This window comes from Toxorhynchites rutilus, chromosome 3 (assembly GCF_029784135.1).
Source record: "Toxorhynchites rutilus septentrionalis strain SRP chromosome 3, ASM2978413v1, whole genome shotgun sequence".
In the NCBI taxonomy this organism is placed as follows: Eukaryota; Metazoa; Arthropoda; class Insecta; order Diptera; family Culicidae; genus Toxorhynchites; species Toxorhynchites rutilus.
Window position 1 is genome coordinate 201,422,092 of NC_073746.1, and position 10,232 is coordinate 201,432,323.

General features: G+C 39.1%; 1 long non-coding RNA gene across 1 annotated transcript; it reads left to right on the plus strand.

The window, feature by feature from the left end:
• The first annotated feature begins 457 nt into the window (after positions 1–457).
• Positions 458–8,819, plus strand: LOC129778425 (uncharacterized). Its single transcript, XR_008743435.1, has 4 exons — positions 458–766; positions 817–980; positions 1,043–7,733; positions 8,570–8,819. It is a non-coding gene; the product is annotated as an uncharacterized LOC129778425 (long non-coding RNA).
• Positions 8,820–10,232: the final 1,413 nt, after the last annotated feature.

Consider the following 10,232-nt stretch of genomic DNA (forward strand, 5'->3'; position numbering starts at 1 on the left):
TATTTCTTTTAGCTTTCTCTGCACTTAAATTTGTTTTGGATACCAATATAACAGGAAAATACTAACTGTTTAAAATATGACATCCGATTTTATAATTAATATGAAAAATTGTACAGCTCAAATAATACATGATACGAAGAACACATGTTTCTCTTATGGGAAAATAATCTTCCGAAATTTTATAACATTTGGCAACCTTCACATCTCGCGTAGCTCGGCTCCCTGTTATCTAGCACTTGGTTGACGAAAATGCAGAAAGAAGAGTAAGAAGCCAGTTGTCACGTCTTGTCTTAGCTCGTGATCAGTTTGTCTCTTTCACGCTTCAAGGAAATAATTCCCCTTCTGCTTTCTTCCGTACTGTTTTCATATACCGCTCCACCGAGATGGAAAATGAAAGGTGGGAAGATTTCTCATATAAACAAAATCTGTGACGTCACAGATTTTGTTTATTTTTTGATTCCCGGAAGTTTGAGTTGATATGGAGACGAAACAATTTGCGTTTGCATTCAAATTTTAGAAAATGAAGTCTTCAGTTCCTAATTGTGGGAAAATTATTCCAGTTGTAAACAAGAGGTAAGCTTTCATAAAGCTCCTCAAAATCCACCCGAAATTCGGAAGCAATGGATACAATTTTGCCAAATACAACAAGGAGAAAAGATTTTTTTCGTGTGTTCGAGTCATTTTCATGCCGAATGCTTCGAAACTAATGTACAGTTGCATAGAAAACTTGTACAAGAAAACTGCCGAGCGAAGTTAAGGAAGAATGGTATGTATTTCATTGGAGTTGAAACTATTTGTAATAACTGTTATTTTCAGCTGTGCCGTCGATTCATTCAAATAAATCGCTTGATAGTTGTGGAAACATGCAACGACTTTTTGATTCGATAAGTGTTGTAGAAACAAATAGTATCGATCCAGATAAAGAATTTCAAAACGAAAGATCTAGTCAAATAGACTCAAAAATCTTAACGTGCCACAAGGTAAGGTTTCACTACTTGTGTTGATAACAATGTAACATTTAACATTTTCACATATTTTCCAGAATCCTTGCTGAGTGAAAACGATGAAGAGCTTGTAATAGTTACTAGCACATATCAACCTATGAATGAGCATTCATACGCACGCAGGGTGTTTGGAACCTTTTGAAAAAAGAATTGAATATACCTCTCAATATGCATACAGGAATACTGGTGGATGTTATTGAGTTAATGAAAATAGCTGCGAAGACAATGTCTGAAAGGGAAGGCTAACCATGCTAGCATTCGACGAAATGTCGGTTGAACATACTGTAGAATACGACAGCAAGAATGACAAAGTTGTCGGCCCGCATAAAAATATCCAAGTTGTCATGGCCAGAGGATTGATCAACAGTTGGAAACAGCCAATATTTGCGGCATTTGATACGAAAATGACCCGGGAAATTCTAAATAGAATTATGATCGCCCTTCATGACGTTGGATTCATTGTTGTTGGTTGTGCATCGGATTGTGGTGGAAGCAATCAAGGGTTTTGGAAAGAATGTGGTATAGACATCCTGAAAGACCACACGAAAACATGTAAACATGGTTTAAAAAAAACACATGGGTTTACATACGAAAACATGGGTTTACATTCTGGACTTTTATGGCTTATAATAAGATGCTTCCTTTGCTTTCGTTCATTTCTTACTCTACTCTCGCACCGTGAGGACTCGTTTGTGTGGGACCAAGCACACAGCTCGTTAGTCTTTCGGTGGTAAAGCACCACGAAAGCAGCTCGGATAAGTGCACCAGCAGCGGGGAGTGTGACCAAATCGCTATCGACCGGGAACTTTGCGTGAAATTCGTCGCTATCAGAAGTCGACCGAATTGCTGATCCGCGGTTATGACGCTGCAGGAGGCCTATTCGAAGATACCAATTTGTGTGCTATCCATGCAAAACGCGTCACATCATGCCCAAGGACATCCAGCTGGCCCATCGTATCCGAGGAGAGCGTGCTATTAGCTTAGCATAAAATCAACGGCCCTTTTCAGGGCTCCAAATTTGATGGATAAGAGTTCAGAAAAGTTTTTTGCAGGCCGAACTGAAGAAGCATTTAACGAAAATCGTTGTGTCGATGATAATTCGATACCGATAGGAGCCATGGATATGAATTTGATAATGAAGAATATGAAATACATGACATGATGTAGTGAATGTATCCCCATATCGAAGAAATCACTTTTTTTTATCCCATTTATTTATTTAAGGCTCATTAGCATTTTAGCTGTAACAGAGCCGAATTTTAATCGTGTACATGTCACATGGTTATCATATCTATAAGTAGCACATTACACAGTTGCCGTTCGCCAGTATTCCTTCTATACCATTACATATGGTACATTCACACAGTAGCCATTTAAGCGTAAGAGTATTCTTTCTGTTCTTCCATTATCCAGTTGGACCACCGGACAGCGGAGACAGTTGATTGATCATTGTTGAGTTATTTATAGAACAGCAGCCCGATGTGTCTTGCAGAGCAGAGCAGTTGTATGGATGAATCGATCTTATTTCGACCGTGGATCGATCTCCATCGCTGATGATTGTTGCGTGGACCTAGCTATTCTGTAACAACACAAAGATGGTCAAGTTTTGAACTGAGTTTTGAACTCACGATCGATCGCTTACTAAGAAGAAATCACTTTGATGAAACTGTTTGCCGTTTGACGTTTTTAATTGTTGGGACGAGGGGATTATTTTTGCTGAGTGAATTCCAAGAAAAAATCCATCCCTTCTTTAAGCGTGATTCATTCTGCTTCGGATCATTTCATACAAATTTCATACAAAAGATAAAGTGTCCAAGAGTTATATGATTGCTATCTATTGACTTGAAAAATTGTTTCAATAGCTTAATAATAGCTTCGAAAACAGGTTATTGAAATCATTCGTATCCGTATGTAGCGCGCCCTCTTGGAAACCCATTAATCTTATTGGAATGTGAGATGGGGAAGCTCATACTCACGTCTATGCATTATGCTGTACTCTTCCAATTAATTTCGTTTTTGCAGGCCGAACTGAAAAATTTTCAGTCGAGTTAACTCTCTTTTACAGTAATGTTTTTGAATCCGGAAACTTTGCATTACATTCAATATCATACCACAGCCATAACATTTTTTTCATGTTGAATTTATGCGATTAATAGTTACTAATATAGTTACTGATAGTTACTTGATAGTTACTTATCAATCGTATTAATTCAACATGCACAAAATGTTGTGGCTGCAGTATGATATTAAATGTAACGCAAAGTGTCCGGATTCAAATACATTACTGTATACTTACTTCGATGATATTCGTTTCTCTCTCAGGCTAAGCTACGAATATAATGAAGAGGGTGGAGTTTACATTTTATACTTTTATGGTTTATAATATGATGCTTCCTTTGCTTTCGTTCATTTCTTACTCTACTATCGCACCGTGAGGACTCGTTTCATCGGGACCAAGCACACAGCTCGTTAGTCTTTCGGTGGTAAAGGACCACGAAAGCAGCTCGGATAAATGCAGCAGCTGCGGGAAGTGTGACCACATCGCTATCGACCGGGAACTTTGCGTGAAATTCGACGCTATCAGAAGTCGACCGAATTGCTGATCCGCAATCTACCTTTGCAGCATTTGATTCGTGGAATTGCTCAGGACTTCAAAACCGATTTGCGCTTCCAAAGTTCCGCGGTTATGACACTGCAGGAGGCCTATTCGAAGATACCAATTTGTGTGCTATCCATGCAAAACGCGTCACATCATGATCAAGGACATCCAGCTGGCCCATCGTATCCGAGGAGAGCGTGCTATATTAGCTTAGCATATAATCAACGGCTCTTTTCAGGGCTCCAAATTTGATGGATAAGAGTTCAGAAAAGTTTTTTACAGGCCGAACTGAAGAAGCATTTAACGAAAATCGTTGTGTCGATGATAATTCGATACCGATAGGAGCCATGGATATGGATTTGATAACGAAGAATATGAAATACATGACATTATGTAATGAATATTTCCCCATATCGAAGAAATAAAATTATTTGTGTACGAATGCCGCAATCGATAGTCGACTCTAATTTGCGCTGGGTAATTTCCTCGGAGGACTCGATTCCTTCTTTGAGCAATAATAATCTCTTTCTGGCAAAACGAAGTGGTATGAATCACATTATTCGAAAGATAAAATGAAGATGTTTTCTGCCAATTTTCTTCAACCTCCAAACATCTCTTTCTCCCGTTTGTCGTTTTTGCGCTCGCTAATCCTTTCGCACAACACACATTTCTCATTTGAGAAATTGTTGAGTAAACATCGTTTGCCAGTGCGCGTAGAGCGGGAATTCCTCAAGATTCATTGCACCTCTAATAAATTGCCGAAAGACGTGGTCTTACTTTGATTGCACTTGATTGAAAAATCCAAAACGAAAAGTATTTGGTCGCAGCATTATATGAGTAGGAAGCAAATAATTACTCGAAAATTACATGATTTTGGCGATGTGAAAATTTTACCGTTTTTCATGTTATGCATCCAATATTGGATACGAAAATTATCTACTGATGGGGAAAATAATAGAAGCTTTCCTGTCAATTGCGTTTGATTGAAAATCCACAAAACCAAATGTATTTGGTTGCAGTGTTGTATGGATAGAAAACATTAAAATAAACTCTTTCGCATGAATGTATTTTTCAATTCCCAGAGGAACTGATATGCAACGAGAGTTCCGCGCGTGTATGTGTGTGTGTGGCGGCTGCTCCGATGTTTCAAGCGGAACCGTGGCATCACTCTCCTCCTGATGGATTCCCTTCTGGCCTAAAGTGTACAAACAGGCTCTTGGTAACACCGTTCATCAGCGCTTTCATGATAAACGAAGTTAGCTTCATCACAACAGCGACAACATACTCCAGTCGCTGTTCAATTATAACTGAGTGGGTTTACGAGCGGCGCTCGCTTATATACAGATTGGTGGTTTCAATAGCCTGTTTTGAAAGTAATTTTAAGGCTATTGAAACAAGTTTTTGTATGAAAATGTAACAAGTATATAACGCGTAGACATTTTATCTTTCGAATGAAGTGTTTATCATACCATTTCGTTCAGTTGTTTAGGAGCTATTAACGCTCAAAATCTCGGTCTCCGGCGTAACGCTTTCGTTTTCGAAACTTTGATTTTACACCCCGGTATAGAAATGAAAGACGTAGTCCTACGTCAAAAAGCCGTTCACACATTTCCCGATGCTCCACACCTGCTGAAATTGATTCGGAACTGGTTGCTTGATGACGGTTTTTTTTATGAAGGTATATAAGTATATGTATTAAATGATTACATAAAACATATCCTAAACATAGTTCTTCTATAACCCTGCAAATATAGCAGAATAAAATAGAGTTTTTTAAAGAAAACGTTTGCAACAATCAAATTTGATTATTAATTTAAATAAGCTAAAAAAAATCATTCTGTGTAGTTTTTAAAATTTGCTATTTTTTTGTCGTATTCATACTCACATAGTGCAATATTTGAAACCATAAATCGCTCTTTTTTAGGCAAATGTATTATCAAGCGATTTCTGGAACTTCTCATCAACAAAGCTAGCTCATTGAATCCAGATAGATCGAGTATAACTCAATGTTTAAGCTATCTGTTCGTCATATGATGTGTAGTGGGCCAGAGCGTCAAAACGTACGACTTGCTGCTGAGCTTTTGAGCCATACGACGGTAGTAAATCTTCGACGTCACTTCGGTGAATTTGAAGAAGCAAGGTTACTTGCTGATTTCATCGATACTGTGGATTCGTGGTTCAACACCATGAATTCACATACTTTAAAAGAGAATATTTTATCAAAAAGGTGCTTTGGAGTGGCATTGGACATGCAGCATGCGATGTTACAAAATATGGCCACCTCAATGGCTTCATTACGAACTTTAAAAAGGCATCAATTCCCGGTATCTCGTAATGTGCAGGTAATTAAACACTATTTCAATATTGACCCTTCAATTCATCTGTACTGTATAATATTTCAAACTGCTATGAAATATTATTATTTCGATTCTAAAAAAAAGTTTTTGTAGGTCTTTCAAAAAGCAATTCTCATGTCCGTCAATTCGACAATGGAATTGTACGACGATATGAAACGCGATTATGGAGTACGATTTATAATGACCTGTAAACTAAACCAAGATTGTCTGGAAAATTTATTTGCTCAAATTCGACAAAACGGAGGACCGAACAATCACCCTTCACCCATCGACACGTTGAACAGATTAAGACTGATAATATTTGGAAGGGGGTTGAAACAACCGTTAGGAGGGAATCAAAACTCACAAGATATACTGGTCCAAGAAGATTTTGTGATCAGCAGTATCTTCAAAAAAGCCAGAATTTTCAACAAGGAAATTGAAACACCTATCCAAAACTTAGAGTTCTCACACAGAAATCCACGCACAATTGAAGATGAAGACGGCTTTGAATATGCCATGGGCTTCGTTGCACGGTCTTTAAGAAGAGATTATCCCGAATTAGGTTCATACACGCATTGCCGCGACGCTATGGACAGCGAAATAGATGCGAACGTGAGTTATGTGCAGGACTTGAGTTATGGAGGACTAACTAGGCCGTCCGATACGTGGCTTGAAGATGCTGCAAAAATGGATAGTGTATTTAACGCTATTCACCAAGTTCCAGGCGACTTTAAGTACAGAGATAATTTGAAGAAAAATACTATGAGTGTATTAACAAATGAATTTCCCCACACATCCGAGAAAATATTACAAAAAATCATTAAAACTAAAGTCAATATACGGATTTGTAACATGAAGAAAAAAATAAGAGAAGAAAAATATCTAAAATCCAAAAATAATAGACATGATAATAATAGCTCTGATAGAAGAAGAAATCAAAGAAAACTTAAACATTTTAGTTCGTGACATGTTCTTTTGACGTAGGACTACGTCTAACCGGAAGATATAGGGGGTGAAATGGAAATCTAGACACTGAACAAGTAGGAAAAAATGCAAGATTTGGAACGCTTATAACTCGAGCATTTCTCAATAGATCGCAATGGTTTTGGCATCAATTGATAGGAAATATATCTACGCATCTATCATAATGAATAACATTTCATTTTTCTTGAGATAAATAATTGAATAATTGTGAAATATCAAGCATTGTCCAAATGCACTATGTGCCTATTTTTGATTGGTCCATTTTGTGCTCCTCAAATCGTACCGACCAAAACGGGCAACCAGAGCAGCAGCGAAATAGAATGAAGCACCATTGGAAAGGAAAAAGAAAAAAATGAACGAAACATTGGTCGCTGTCTCACACATGCGTAATTCTCGAGCCAGCCAGTCAGCTTAAAAATCCCCGCTCCGCAGCCGTAACGATCATTCTCATTCAAACCGTACACCACATCGGTTCGCATCAAAACACTTCAACAAACCAACCCAAGCAGCCATGTCTGGACATGGCAAAGGAGGAAAAGTGAAGGGAAAGGCAAAATCCCGCTCGAACCGTGTTGATCTGGAGTTCCCCGCAAGGGTAGCTAGGCCGAGCGCGTTAGTACCAGTGCACCAGTCCACCTAGCCGGCGTTATATAGTTTAGGCCGTCGAAGTGATCGAGTTGGCTGGTAAAGCTGCTCGCGACGATAAGAAAACCCGCATTCAGAACAGAACACATTCGGTTCGGTGGACATCAAGACAACAACAGGCAGTTGCAGCGAGTGGCAAACGCAATCGCAAAACGGCAGCAGGTAACAGAAGAAAAAAGTTTGTTCTTTGGTGGCAAATCCAGAATAAGGCGGCATCGAGGGCGTTCGAAATGGTTTTTTTTCAAAACCACGAGTACTAAGTTTTCTAAAATTCCATAAAACACGGCGCTTATCAGGGCCATTAAACCTTTCAAAAAAGAGTTTACGAAATACAGTTCAATGCTTTCTAAAATAATATCCAAAATAATAATAAAACATAAATTGATTTTTTCATAATTTGTTTGCCAGTATATGATGAGTATGTGAATTTGGCAGTTGTTCTGAGCTTATTTATGGTTGGGGACTTTCCCGATTATTCAATATTCATTAATTTTTAAATTGCTTCTAGATTGAAAGTACAGTAATTTACATTTAGCTCGACATTCAGCTAATTGGACGGACCTGTAATGCGACATATTTAGTTGGACATTTTTGTAAACATAAAGTTCGAGGTCCAAATTATGACCCCACATTGAAAGTCGACACTGTACCACTGTCATCGCAAATGTTCAATTACAGGTTAAAATCGCCTTCAATGCAACACTGAGTGGTGTTTCGGCATGTCGCATTAAATGTAATTTACTGTACAACATGTCACAAGCTGGATGGGAAGAAATTTTCCAACTGTGAAAGCTGTGGCGAGTGGCAAACGCAATCGCTAAACAGGAAGGTTTAGCCGAACAAGATGGGGATATCGAGTGATAACAAAACAATAAACTCTTTAGATTAAAGATAGTTTTGTGATCCTGAAAAGGACCCTTTTTAGCCTGCATGTGAATCCAACGAGCGAACAAATCGTAATGAATGTATTTTTCTTTCTTTCTTTCTTTGTTTTTAAGAGGCTTTAAACTTTGCAGTTCATTCGCCTCTAGCCCAGTGAAGAGCCACAATAAAACCAGCCCAGAGGGGACTGGCGAAAGGGAAACCAACAAAATCACTCATCAGACCTGTCCGCTCGACTCTCGGTTAAAGAAGAAGGTAGGAAGGGATCCTATGCTTCATAAGATATTTAATATATGCTGTAAAGAAAAGTAAAAATTTACTGATCCGAGGACCAAAGCAGTAACGAAGCACAAGTGACCCAGCGAAAGGCGTGTTCCAAAGCCAAAAAACAAAAAGGCCCTTCTCAGGAGGATAGGAAGGAAAGGAGTGGAAAGGATTTGGGTGGGATTAGTGGAGTGGAAGGGGGTGGGAGTGGTATGGGAAGGAAAGAGGGGAGGAGTGGGTGTGGGGTGGGGTGCAATGAAATGAAATACAGTTTGAATAGATAATAAAATATAGTGGTTTTGAATTTAATGGTATATAGTAGAGCTGAAAAATGGAGAGGTTTATTTAATGAATTTATCCTCCTTGGTGAGTGTGGCTGTAGGAATAGGAAGTTGATTAAAGTATAATGTAATGGATAGAAGATAGATGTGGGTATGAAATTATATATTATATTATTTGTTATTTATTATTATTGAATGCGTGTATATACATGTATGAATACCTTCCTTCCGACCCGTACATACATGTGTATACACACATAAACACGCATACATGACTGTGAAGTGGCGAACTTTAATAAGCAATTTCCAAGGTATTTAGTATTTCGGTTTAGATTTTACCAAAGAAGTCGGTTTCTTTCAGAAACGCAATTAAATTGGTTTCTTGGGTCTCGTCTCTACTGAGGATATCTCGGAGACTCTGACCTATGTTGTGTCGGACTCGAGCATCTTTGGTATGTTGACATTCAAGTAAAAGATGGCTAACGGAAACCGGAGCTTCGTTGCAAGCACATTGGGGTTTTTCGGCTCTGCAGAACAAGTGTGAGTGGGTGAAGTTAGTGTGCCCAATTCGAAGACGGGTAAGGACTTGCCTTTCCCTACTATTGAGACGGTCCTCCCAAGGGAGAGTGGAATTTTTGATTTTATGAAGATGAGTGGGACGGCTGTTTATCCAACCTATGTCCCAACTTTCACGGACTTGCTGTTTTACCCAGCGGACAATGTCAGATGGAGGACAGGGCATGTCTGGGGGTTCTATTTTGCTGCCCTTGCCGGCCAGTATGTCGGCGGCTGTGTTTCCGCGGATTCCTGAGTGACCAGGAACCCAGCAGAAGGAGATGTTTTTATTTGAAGCAGCCTCTTCTGTTTGCTTAATCCATGGGTGTTTGCTGTTTCCACTCAGAAGATCGTGGAGACAGCTAGCAGAGTCTGAGAATATTGTGGTAGGAAGAAACTCATGGGTGCATTCTTGGGTAGCTATTAAAAGGGCGAAAGCTTCCGCACTGAAGATGGAGCATTGCGGTGGAAGAGAAAAGCTACCAGTGTATCTACTCTCAAAGATTCCACATCCAACTCCATCGGCCCTGACTGAACCATCTGTGTATACCTGGTGGTTCATTTGAAAATTGGATGCAACGAGGTTATTGAAGCAGGCTTTGACTTTTGGAGAAGGGTCTCCCGCCCGAACTGCCTTGAGAAGTTCAAGGTTAATGTTCGGCGGTTTGACGTTCCAATT